This window comes from Primulina tabacum, chromosome 6, assembly GCF_025594145.1.
Source record: "Primulina tabacum isolate GXHZ01 chromosome 6, ASM2559414v2, whole genome shotgun sequence".
NCBI classification, from domain to species: Eukaryota; Viridiplantae; Streptophyta; class Magnoliopsida; order Lamiales; family Gesneriaceae; genus Primulina; species Primulina tabacum.
Window position 1 is genome coordinate 21,980,339 of NC_134555.1, and position 13,972 is coordinate 21,994,310.

Here is a 13,972-nt window from a genome sequence, read left to right on the forward strand (position 1 = left end):
ATGAGGAAATGTAACTTTTAATTTGTGAAGTGTTCCTAAATTAAAAGTTGGCCAAGTAAATAATGTATTTGAAAATTGTGATTTTCATAAACATTATTATGGACTAAATTAAATTAATTCAAGTGTTGAATTAATTTAACACTAGTGGGCCTAGTAGAGTCCAAATAATTAAATTAATTCAAGTGTTGAATTAATTAAATAACATTGGGCCTTGTGGAGCCCAATTAAAAATAATATTGAACTAGTGGGCTTGAGTAAAATAAAATAAAATTTTAAATGGACTCAAATGGGTTTGAGACATTTAAATAAAGTCCATGGGATTTGTAAATGTTACAAGCCCACTCAAAAAGCGTGCAAGGGAGGTGAAGAGTTGGGAGACAACTTTTTCAAATAACAAGGCTTGTGTCTAACATGATTGATTCAACTTTTCCCACAACCAAGGCAACTCATCCCTCTCCCATTCACTCACACCATGGCCGAAATCTTCTTGCATTTTCTCTCCCAATTTTTGTTCTTCAATTGTTGAGGAAACAATACACTTCTAAAAAAAAATGCTCTAATTTTTCTAGTGCAAAATTAGAGTGGTTCTAGCTAGTTGGTGGTGGGCTTAATTGTAGAACCCGTAAATCAGTCTACGTTTAAGCCATGCATAATTATTGATTTTTAAATTTAATTGACTTCATTGCATGATTATTTTAAATGCATTTATTTGAAGTTAATTATTCATTATTTCAGTTCAGTAGTTTGATTTTTAGCATTTCAGTTATTTCAGTGAGGCCGGACTGGAGTTGGAGTTTTGAGATAGAATTTAAGATCTAGAAAATATTTCCAGAAGTTAATTTAGCTAGCAAGTAAGTTCATTTAAGTTAAAAAGGGAGGTTTGAGGATTTAATTTAATTATTTGAGGTGATTAAGAAATAAGCTCATTTAAGTTTCATAAATAAGGGGTTAGCTCACCAAATTAATTTAAGGATTAGTAAAGTTTTTAAGGGTTATTAATTCACTAGATAATTATTTTTCCCTTCCTTTTATTTAGTGAATTTCGGCCACCCCCTTAGACTATTAAACAATTCATTTGCCTTGCCACCTTTGACCCTTTCTTGTATTTAATTAGGAAGATAATTCTTTGATCTTTCTAGCACCATTTAATGATCTAATTAGCATTATCCTATCACAGTCTAGAATGTAAAAATCGGCCACTACCTCTAGAAACATCCACCAACTCATTTGATATCAAACTAGAAATCAAAATTTAAAATGAGAAGACTTGGTCTTGGATCTTCCTTATATCTTGCACCCACTTCCCTCACCCTCCTAACCATCTTTTCCCCCCCTCTCCTTTTCGAAAATTCAGAGTGAATTCAGACTCATTTTCAGAGGTAAAAATCGTGAGGTACATAGCCAAAAAGAAGAGAGAAAAATCGAGAGCAAGGTAAGGTAGAAAAGGAAGCCACTCCGTCTCCTCCGCGCCGTCTCGTCTCTTCTTTTCGTTTTCATTTCAAACGATAACCAGGCATGTCTAGATTTCTTTCAAACCTCAATCAAGTCATATTATCATTTATTTTTCAGTACATGATCATGTTTATTCAAGCAAAAACCGAGATACATGTCAAAACATTTTGAAACAACACATGCAGAATTTTTGATATTCCTTGGCAAGCTTCACGTTTTTCTTGGTTTGTGAGTTTCAGGTGATTGGTTCGACTCCAGGCTCCCAAAGCGACTTATATACATGTAATAGGATGCATTAGGACCACATTTGTCCATCGGTTTCAGCCCATGCTTGCTGGAAAGCAAGAAATGACAGCAACACCATTTGTGTCCCTTTTGGAGTTCGAAAATTCAGTTTGGTTGTCAAGGAGGAAGGATCTGATCTTGGCAGCCCCAATGGCCTATAGCCATGGTTGGATCACTTCCCTAGCATGTCTAAGACGTGACTAAGTCGCCCTTTTTGCTGGCTTGGTCCATGGCTCATCGGTTTTTAAATAATTAACAAGAACAACCCCTATATCCCTTCGGCCCCTTCCATTTTTCAACATATGGTTTCGTTTCTTTTGTTGCTTGGTATGGATCTTGGTTGGCCTATGGCCCTTAGCCACGGTTCATATCATGCTCCTATATGTCTAGATCGTGCCATGGTCAATCAAATGGCCTCTGGAACGACGCAAGACATCGATCTAGGCAAAACACTACACACGCATGCACGTTGGTTCTCGGTTGGAGTTTCAGTTGAGTTTTGGTGTGACGCGGATTGTGGCTGGCCTAGGGCCCTTAGCCATGGTTCAAATCACTCCTTGGGATGTTGGTAAGAGTCTCTGGTTGGTGGTTCACGCCCCAATGGCCGGTAGTCTCGAAAACAACACAAGTTACACGATTGTACAGTTGCTGGAATTTTACAGCAAGTTGCTGTGTCGGTTCGGAGACTAGTTCGAGTCCTTGGTTGGATTTTAGCCCATGTCCTTGGACTGGACAGTGCCTCATTGAGTTAGGAAGGTCATGTTTTTGACCGTTCGTCATTTGGATCATTTTTGAGGTCGTACGAGAATTTACGGTGCGATGTGCCAAATTGACTCTCGAAAGAGCGTTTCGTGTTTTGGCCTCCATTCCACCTAGATCTCGACCCTATCATTTTAGGAGCATTATTTTAAGATTTTTCAGCGTATTTTAATCATGACTATACGTCGGTTCGGTGTTGTTTCAGGTTGGCTCGGAGTCATGATTAAATGCGAAGTCATTAGGCATCATAGTCGCATCTTTTGAACTAAATTGCATAGTTGGTCAAGTTTAAGCTATTGCATATTTTTCATGGCACAGTTAGGTTGCAGCGAGCCTGGGGACGATCCAATCCAATCCAGTTGGTAAAATTACTGGAATTTTCATTATGCCAGTTAATTATTTTACGTGCATTTAATAGAAAATGATTATTTTTGAGATTTATGCGATATGGCTTGTGGTTAATTCACTATGTGGGAGTGTTATTTTATACGGTCGCCAGTGACCGATCAGTTCAGTATGGTACCACCCGGTCGCCAGTGACCGGCCAGCTCAGTTCAGTTTCAGCCTCCCCGGTAGCCAGTTACCGATCAGTTCAGCTTAGTGCAGTGGTCACAGGCGTAAAACATAATCTCAACAGAAAATTACCAATTATTTCAGTACAGGCTCCAAGGAGCAAACATTTTTTTTATTGTGATTATCAGTTCAGTTATGCACGTATTATAATTGATCAGTACAAATTATTTTCAGCATGCCTCAGGACAGGATATGTTAACTCATGCATATTTTAATTCAGATTTTTACTCGTTACCTGCGATATATGCATGCTGAGTCTTTAGGCTCACTAGACTTGATTGTTGTAGGTACTGATGAGGCCAGGGCCGAGGGCGGGGACCAGTGAGCCAGCTTGGGTCGGCAGTAGTGGCACCCGAGGACCTCAGAGAAGCAGTTGTTATTTTATTCCGCAAACATTTTATCAGTCGTTGGATATTTTTAAATTGTGATTTTAGGCAAACTTTATTTTCTTCCGCTGCAATATTTTGAAATATTGAACTTGTTTCACCAGTGATTTTATGAATTAGGCCATTTTAGTTCTTTTAAAAAGAAAATTTTAATTTTCCGCAAATTTTCAAGCAAGAAGTTTTAGGGCTTTTGCAATTGGTATCAGAGCGGTGGTTCTGTATAGGGTTTCACTACTACTGACCGCGAGAAGCTCACGAAGCCACGTCTTCGGTCTGTAAGTTTTTCAGTTCAGCGTTTTGTTCAGCATTTCAGTTAAAGCATGAATTATTTTGTCAGCATGCTTCCAGATTTTCAGTATTTCAGTGTTCATTTAAAATAAATTATGGAATTATGCATGTTAGTTACGTATGGGTTATGTTGGAACAGTATGCCCCCTAGACGCATTTTAGAGCGCAATAGAGAGGAGGAGCCTCGCTTAGAGGACAGGGAGGAGCGTAGACCGGAGGGAGACCTACCACCTCCTCCACCGCCCCCACCGGACATGAGTGCCCAGATGTTAGCTGGCATGGCACAGTTCTTCGCACAGTTTGCGGGGAACAATGCCACAGCCGCAGCCAGGCCGACAGGGCCCGAGGCTGTTTATGAGGGATTCATGAAGATGCGCCCGAAGGAATTCTCTGGGACATTTGACCCCATGGTTGCCGAGGGATGGATCAAATCCCTCGAGGTCATCTTTGAGTTTATGGAGCTGGGAGATGCAGACCGAGTCCGATGTGCCACCTACCTGTTCACTGGAGACGCCCGCTTATGGTGGGAAGGAGCGTCAGTAGCCCTGACCTTGGCTACACTTTCATGGACCCGCTTTACGGAATTTTTCTACTCCAAGTATTTTTCTGAGGAGGTTCGCACCAAGCGGACCACCGAGTTCATGAGTCTGAGGCAGGGGGATATGACGGTTACGGAGTTCATCCGTAAGTTCGAGAGGGGCTGTCACTTTGTGCCCCTGATCGCGAATGATGCCAGAGCCAAGCTGATGCACTTCCTGGTGGGTTTACGGCTGATCTTGCGCCGGGATGTTAGGGTATCTGACCCTTCTACTTATGAGATTGCCGTTTCCAAGGCCTTAGCCGCAGAGCAGGATCTGCGGGATATCAAGAGGGATCGCCAGGGCAAGCGCCCAGTCCAGGCACCGCACCGCCCTCCTCCTCATCAGCATCCGCAGCAGAATAAGAGGCCTTTTCTTGGACCGCCCAGGAACCGAGGCCAGCAGCAGCAGCAGCGGGGACGCCCAGTCCTGAGGACTCAGGAGCACCCAGTCTGTCTCAGGTGCTCACGTCGCCATCCTGGAGCATGTATGGCTGGCTCAGGAAAGTGTTTTAAGTGTGGCAGTCCAGACCACATGTTGCTGCAATGTCCTCAGAGGAATCTGCCTACCCAAGGCAGAGTTTTTGCTCTCTATGCCGCGGAAACCAACCCGGAGACTATGTTGTTGACAGGTACCTTTAAACTTTAAGTTATTATTTCAATTTCCGTGTTTTGGGAATCGGGATTTAGATGTGAACTTAGAACTGTTATAGGATTGCATGCTCTACTCAGATTTATTTTGTGGGAAATTAAGCTAGAAGAACCTTGACCTTTGCATGTCTATAAGTTTAGTTCTTGTAACTACTGGATTCAACTTAGAGCTCCGCTCTTTCAGGGAGAATTTTTATATCTGGTTCCGCTACCAAGGCCTTGATAGATTCAGGGGCCACTCACTCATTTATTTCGGAGGTCATTGCAAACTTTCTCAAGATCCAGACCATTGGGCTAGATACAGCCTTTTCAGTAGTGTTGCCGTCAGGCGAGGAGATGGCAGCCACCAATGTTATCCGAGATATAGACCTTGAGCTGCACGGTAATCTTGTTTATGCGGATCTGATCGTGCTACCGATGCCAGAATTTGAAATCATCCTAGGGATGGACTAGCTATTGAGGAACAGAGTGTTGATAGACTTCCAGCGGAGATCCGTTCTTGTTCGACCGCCTGGAATGGAGCAGTTCTTATTTGAGCCGGACAGGTACTTTCCTTTACCACGCATTATTCCGTATGTTCAGGCTAGGAAATTCATGCATAGAGGGTGTCGGGCATTTCTAGCGACCTTTTTATCTGTCCCCAAGGAACCCATCCAGTCAGCCTCAGATGTTCCGATTGTCAGAGATTTCTTAGACTTTTTTCCCGAAGACGTCTCTGGTATGCCACCCGAGAGAGAGGTGGAGTTTTCCATTGAGCTTATGCCAGGTACGGCTCCGATATCCAAAGCGCCGTACCGATTAGCACCGACAGAGATGGCAGAACTTAAGAAGCAGATTCAGGAACTTCTCGACAAGGAGTTCATTCGCCCGAGCTTTTCTCCATGGGGAGCGCCAGTCTTATTTGTGAAAAAGAAGGATGGCACGATGAGGCTTTGCATTGACTACCGGGAGTTGAACAGGGTTACAGTGAAGAATAAATACCCACTGCCGAGGATTGAGGATCTGTTTGACCAGTTGCAGGGAGCTTCGATTTTCTCCAAGATAGATCTGCGTTCCGGTTATCACCAGTTGAGGGTGAGAGATGCTGATATTTCGAAGACAGCTTTCAGGACTCGTTATGGTCACTACGAGTTCCTTGTGATGTCGTTCGGTCTGACGAATGCGCCAGCGATCTTCATGGATCTAATGAATCGCGTATTTCAGCCGTACCTCAACCAGTTTATGATAGTGTTCATAGATGACATTCTAGTCTACTCCAAGAGTCGGGAGGAGCACAGCAGACATCTGACCACAGTGTTGCAGACATTGCAGAAGCACAAACTATTCGCAAAGTTCAGTAAGTGCGAATTCTGGTTAGAGAAGGTGGCGTTCTTGGGCCACATTGTTTCTAGCAGTGGCATTGAGGTAGACCCGGCGAAAGTCGCTGCAGTCAGAGATTGGGTTGTGCCTCAGAATGCATCCGAGATCCGCAGTTTTCTAGGGCTATCAGGATATTACAGGAAGTTCATTCAGGGATTCTCATCCATTGCCGTTCCACTCACAGCACTGACCAAGAAAAATGTGAAGTTTGTGTGGAGCGAGGAGTGTCAGAAGAGCTTCGATACTTTGAAGCAAGCTCTTATCTCAGCACCCGTTTTGGCTGTACCGTCAGGATCTGGTGAGTTTGTTCTGTATACCGATGCTTCGAAGCTTGGTTTAGGTGCAGTTTTGATGCAGCATGGGAGAGTGATAGCGTATGCTTCTCGACAACTGAAAATCCATGAGAAGAATTACCCTACCCATGATTTTGAGTTAGCGACCGTAGTTTTTGCTTTGAAGATTTGGAGGCACTATCTGTATGGATAGAAATGCCAGATCTTTACCGACCACAAGAGCCTCAAGTATTTCTTTACGCAGAAGGAGCTGAACATGCATCAGAGGCGTTGGTTGGAGCTTGTGAAAGACTACGATTGTGACATTAGCTACCACCCGGGTAAAGCTAATGTAGTTGCGGATGCTTTGAGCAGGAAAGTCGCAGTGATGGCTCATTTGACGATTCAGAAACCTCTTCAGATCGAGATGCAGAGGTTTGATCTTGAGACTTACCCTCGAGGTAGAGTTCCTCGTCTATCTACCTTGACCATTCAGTCTTCCCTTTTGGACCGTATTCGCAGTGGTCAGGCTGCAGATGAGCAGTTGGCACAGTGGAAGAGAGAGATGAAGCCAAGGGCAGTGTTTTGTATTCAGTCAGCGACGGTGTTGTGAGATACCGAGATAGGATATGGGTTCCTAGCAGTGATTCTATCCGAGCAGACATCTTATCAGAGGCCCATACGTCCCCGTACTCCATTCACCCTGGGAGTACGAAGATGTACAAAGATCTGCAGCTATTGTATTGGTGGCCAGGGATGAAGAAGGACATCAGGCGTTTTGTATCCGAGTGCCTGACTTGCCAGTTAGTGAAGGCCGAGCATCAGAGACCAGCAGGTTTGCTCAAGCCTCTCCCTATTCCCGAGTGGAAGTGGGAGAATGTTACCATGGATTTTTGACCGGATTGCCGAAGTCAGCCAGGGGATCGAATGCTATTTGGGTGATTGTAGATCGTCTTACCAAATCAGCGCACTTCTTGCCTATTAAGACGACTTTCACCATGATTCAGTATGTAGAGCTGTATATTCGAGAGATAGTCCGACTCCATGGTATTCCTAGTTTCGATCGTATCCGACAGAGATCCCAGATTCACTTCCTCATTTTGGAAGAGTTTGCATTCGACTTTGGGTACGAAGCTGCTGTTTAGCACAGCTTTCCATCCGCAGACAGATGGACAGTCGGAGCGAGTTATTCAGATTTTGGAGGATCTTCTTCGCGCTTGCGTCATCGATTTCTCAGGGAGTTGGGAGTCGAACTTGCCACTGGTTGAGTTCACCTACAAACAGCTTCCAGTCTTCTATTGGTATGGCTCCGTATGAGGCACTGTATGGCCGCAAGTGCAGATCTCCTGTTCATTGGGATGAAGTATGAGAGAGAGCAGAGTTGGGTCCAGAGATTGTCCAGCAGGCAGCAGAGGTAGTAGTCAAGATCCGTGATAGGATGAGGAGTGCTCAGAGCCGACAGAAGAGTTATGCCGTTCAGCGGAGGAGAGACTTAGAGTTTGCAGTGGGCGATCATGTCTTCGTGAAAGTGGCACCTATGAAGGGTGTCATGAGATTTGTGAAGAAAGGGAAGCTCAGTCCGAGATTCATTGGACCGTTTGAGATCCTTGACAGATTTGGGACGCTTGCTTATCGTGTGGCTCTTCCGCCGAATCTGGCCGGAGTACACAATGTCTTTCACGTCTCCATGCTGAGGAAGTACATGGCGAACCCTTCGCATGTGCTGAACTTTGAGCCGTTGCAACTTACTCCGAACTTATCTTATGAGGAGAGACCTGTGCAGATCCTAGACAGACAGGAGAAGAAGCTTCGGAACAAGTTGGTTAAGCGAGTCAAAGTCAAATGGCTCAGCCATTCAGAGGAGGAAGCTACGTGAGAGTCTGAGCCGGAGATGAGAGATCGATACCCTGAGTTATTCGGTGAGTTCTAATTTCGAGGACGAAATTTATTTTAAGGGGGGAAGGATTGTAGAACCCGTAAATCAGTCTACGTTTAAGCCATGCATAATTCTAGATTTTTAAATTTAATTGACTTCATTGCATGATTATTTTAAATGCATTTATTTGAAGTTAATTATTCATTATTTCAGTTCAGTAGTTTGATTTTTAGCATTTCAGTTATTTCAGTGAGACCGGACTGGAGTTGGAGTTTTGAAGTAGAATTTAAGATCCAGAAAATATTTCCAGAAGTTAATTTAGCTAGCAAGTAAGTTTATTTAAGTTAGAAAGGGAGGTTTGAGGATTTAATTTAATTGTTTGAGGTGATTAAGAAATAAGCTCGTTTAAATTGCATAATTAAGGGGTTAGCTCACCAAATTAATTAAAGGATTAGTAAAGTTTTTAAGGGTTATTAATTCACTAGATAATTATTTTTCCCATCCTTTTATTTAGTGAATTTCGGCCACCCCCTTAAACTATTAAACAATTCATTTGCCTTGCCACCTTTGACCCTTTCTTGTATTTAATTATGAAGATAATTCTTTGATCTTTCTAGCACCATTTAATGATCTAATTAGCATTATCCTATAACAGTCTAGCATGTAAAAATCGGCCACTACCTCTAGAAACATCCACCAACTCATTTGATATCAAACTAGAATTCAAAATTTAAAATGAGAAGACTTGGTCTTGGATCTTCCTTATATCTTGCACCCACTTCCCTCACCCTCCTAACCATCTTTTCCCCCCCTCTCCTTATCGAAAATTCAGATTGAATTCAGAATCATTTTCATAGGTAAAAATCGTGAGGTACATAGCCAAAAAGAAGAGAGAAAAAACGAGAGCAAGGTAAAGTAGTAAAGGAAGCCACTCCGTCTCCTCCGCGCCGTCTCGTCTCTTCTTTTCGTTTTCATTTCAAACGATAACCAGGCATGTCTAGATTTCTTTCAAACCTCAATCAAGTCATATTATCATTTATTTTTCAGTACATGATCATGTTTATTCAAGCAAAAACCGAGATACATGTCAAAACATTTTAAAACAACACATGCAGAATTTTTGATATTCCTTGGCAAGCTTCACGTTTTTCTTGGTTTGTGAGTTTCAGGTGATTGGTTCGACTCCAGGCTCCCAAGGCGACTTATATACATGTAATAGGATGCATTAGGACCACATTTGTCCATCGGTTTCAGCCCATGCTCGCTGGAAATCAAGAAATGACAGCAACACCATTTGTGTCCCTTTTGGAGTTCGAAATTTCAGTTTGGTTGTCAAGGAGGAAGGATCTGATCTTGGCATCCCCAAGGCCTATAGCCATGGTTGGATCACTTCCCTAGCATGTCTAAGACGTGACTAAGTCGCCCTTTTTGCTGGCTTGGTCCATGGCTCATCGGTTTTTAAATAATCAACAAGAACAACCCCTCTATCCCTTCGGCCCCTTCCATTTTTCAACATATGGTTTCGTTTCTTTTGTTGCTTGGTATGGATCTTGGTTGGCCTATGGCCCTTAGCCACGGTTCATATCATGCTCCTATATGTCTAGATCGTGCCATGGTCAATCAAATGGCCTCTGGAACGACGCAAGACATCGATCTAGGCAAAACACTACACACGCATGCACGTTGGTTCTCGGTTGGAGTTTCGGTTGAGTTTTGGTGTGACGCGGATTGTGGCTGGCCTAGGGCCCTTAGCCATGGTTCAAATCACTCCTTGGGATGTTGATAAGAGTATCTGGTCGGTGGTTCACGCCCCAATGGCCGGTAGTCTCGAAAACAACACAAGTTACACGATTGTACAGTTGCTGGAATTTTACAGCAAGTTGCTGTGTCGGTTCGGAGACTAGTTCGAGTTCTTGGTTGGCTTTTAGCCCATGTCCTTGGACTGGACAGTGCCTCATTGAGTTAGGAAGGTCATGTTTTCGACCGTTCGTCATTTGGATCATTTTTGAGGTCGTACGAGAATTTACGGTGCGATGTGCCAAATTGACTCTCGAAAGTGCGTTTCGTGTTTTGGCCTCCATTCCACCTAGATCTCGACCCTATCATTTTAGGAGCATTATTTTATGATTTTTCAGCGTATTTTAATCATGACTATACGTCGGTTCGGTGTCGTTTCAGGTTGGCTCGGAGTCATGATTAAATGCGAAGTCATTAGGCATCATAGTCGCATCTTTTGAACTAAATTGCATAGTTGGTCAAGTTTAAGCTATTGCATATTTTTCATGGCACAGTTAGGTTGCAGCGAGCCTGGGGACGATCCAATCCAATCCAGTTGGTAAAATTACTGGAATTTTCATTATGCCAGTTAATTATTTTACGTGCATTAAATAGAAAATGATTATTTTTGAGATTTATGCGATATGGCTTGTGGTTCATTCACTATGTGGGAGTGTTATTTTATACGGTCGCCAGTGACCGATCAGTTCAGTATGGTACCACCTAGTCGCCAGTGACCGGCCAGCTCAGTTCAGTTTCAGCCTCCGCGGTAGCCAGTTATCGATCAGTTCAGCTTAGTGCAGTGGCCACAGACGTAAAACATAATCTCAACAGAAAATTTTACCAGTTATTTCAGTACAGGCTCCAAGGAGCAAACATTTTTTTATTGTGATTATCAGTTCAGTTATGCACGTATTATAATTGCTCAGTACAGATTATTTTCAGCATGCCTCAGGACAGGATATGTTAACTCATGCATATTTTAATTCAGATTTTTACTCGTTACCTGCGATATATGCATGCTGAGTCTTTAGGCTCACTAGACTTGATTGTTGTAGGTAGTGATGAGGCCAGGGCCGAGGGCGGGGACCAGTGAGCCAGCTTGGGTCGGCAGTAGTGGCACCCGAGGACCTCAGAGCAGCAGTTGTTATTTTATTCCGCAAACATTTTATCAGTCGTTGGATATTTTTAAATTGTGATTTTAGGCAAACTTTATTTTCTTCCGCTGCAATATTTTGAAATATTGAACTTGTTTCACCAGTGATTTTATGAATGAGGCCATTTAAGTTCTTTTAAAAAGAAAATTTTAATTTTCCGCAAATTTTCAAGCAAGAAGTTTTAGGGCCTTTGCATTAATATTTGAGCAAGGTGGGCTCAAAGGGAAGCTTGAAAATTTGTCATCCTTTAAAGAGCTATGGTGTTTACACCTTAGTTGGAGCCATCATCAACCTCAAGAGGTTGATAGGTATTATTTCTAAACACCCTATGTATGACATCTTGGTGTTTTTGTATTTGCTACACATGATAGGCTTAGGGTGCTCGGTTTTCTCATGAAAATTATTTTTCCAACTTCCGTTGCGCATTTGGGCACCTTAATTGATCCCCTTTCAAAAGTCATCCCTTCTCATGATGAGCTTATGATCGAATCAGATAAAGCTACTTTTGTTCGAGAAATTATTCAGGAAGTAGTTGAGATAGCTATGAATGAGACAAGAGGATCTAGAACATAAAGAAAAAATCTGTCATACTAAAGAAGAACCTGTTGAGATACCCTATTAGCAATAGTTTCTCCTGAATCCAGTTAGACTCTTGTACTAGCGGTTGCCAAATCAAAAGAACTCTCCATAATAGATCAACCCTCTCCTAGTTTGGACTTAACTGATGAAACAATTCCAGTTCATATCAGTTCAAGTCTCACTGCCATCTCTTCTTTTATAACATTTCTGAAAAGATGCATATTGAATAATGTGGAAGCCTTTTAATCTTTCAAAGATAAATTGCTCAAAGTGGTTATTGATATGGCACAATCGACTGGAGCATACCAAAAAGCCCAAGAAAACCACTACTACTCATATTGGTCTTTCAAATTTGCACCAAGATAGAGGAAGCACAAGAAAACTTCAATGACAATATTGATGGTGTGAGTTCTCAGTTAGCTTATGTTCTTTCCTACCTATGAGCTTTGTGAGTTCAAATGTAATTTATTTGATCTTTGTACTGGGGTTTGAACCATGTCCCTCATGACTGGTTTGGTTTTTTATGTCATTCTATACCAGGTTTTACAGGTGGTTCTGATGCAATTGGCGGAGCGTCTGCCAATGGAGTCCAGTGATTAGTATTTAGTTTGAGTCCCAGATATTTATATTATATATTGCGTGATTTGTTAAGGAGATGCCTCGTGTACCTATATGGTTGTATACTTTTGTGTTGGATTTTATTTGGTGTGATCGAGCCTGACCGACTTTGCATGTGATTGATAATGATTTAGATATATTGGACTCTATTTTTGAGTATAAATGTGTTGTGTTATTTTGATTTTATTTGGTATGTCCTATTTACAAGAAGGTCATGCAGAAATTTATGTAGGCCGAAAATGCAAAATTTTTACTCGTTTTCTCTTTTTATTCAAATAAATATTGATACTTTTGTAATTAACTGTTAATTCGACGCACATGCCTTCATATTCGATATAAGAGCGTAACTGGGGTATGCTCAAATTAGAGTCTAGGATAGTCGAGTTCTGACACAAATAAATTGATTGAATATTTGATTAACTAGTTGTTGTTAGTTGATTTACTTGCTATGTTTATTTAATTTAGATGTATTATATCTATTAGCGAAGTAAGTTTGACACTTAATTCATTATTTCCTAATGGACTAAGTTTTATCTTTTGTTAAAACATTTCAGTGCTCGTTATTATTTCTTCTTGTTGAGTAAACCTGGTGTCTTGTAAAATGACACGTGGAGGAAGATACAGAAAGGGAAAATAAGTTATTCAAGAGTCATAAGCACAAAACTTAGGAGCAACTTATGATATTGGTATAGGTAGACGTGGTCGCCCTAGAGGAAGGACAAATCAAAATGTGAATCTAGAGTTAGAGGTGAAGCATGAGCCACCAACCTGTCAAGAGAGGCATGTAGCAAGAAATGTTGAAGTTGATCGTGAGGTTCAATAGTTGGCCCAAAAATGAGAAAAATGGGGTTGGTTATTGTTAAAATCATAAATATGTGTCCTCCAAGGTTGTTTGGAAATAAAGGTGGAGAAAAGTCAACAATGTGGCTGAAGAACGTGAATTATTTATTTAATTTGGTGGAATACTCACCGGAGTTGAGATTTAAGTTAGTTGTTTACCAACTCAGGGATCGAAAAAAATTGTGGTGGGAAGCGACAGAGGAATCACTTAAGGTATCTTTTCAGTTAATTATTTGTGAGATATTCAGTACCCATTTTGTTTAAGAATACTCACCTTCATCTTATTATTCTACCAAGGAATCCAAGTTCAATAAGTTGATTCAAGAGGATATGTCTATGGGAGAGTATGCCTTTCAATTTTCGACTCTTCTAGCTTATGTATCTCATGATTCTAATAGCGATCGATCCAAGCTGTCGCGTTTTTTGCAAGGGCTGAACCGGACGATAAATACTTTGCTTATTTCTGGAGCACCAACTGATTATGCTGATGCAGTGGAAAAAGCAAAGAATATTGAGGCTAGTTT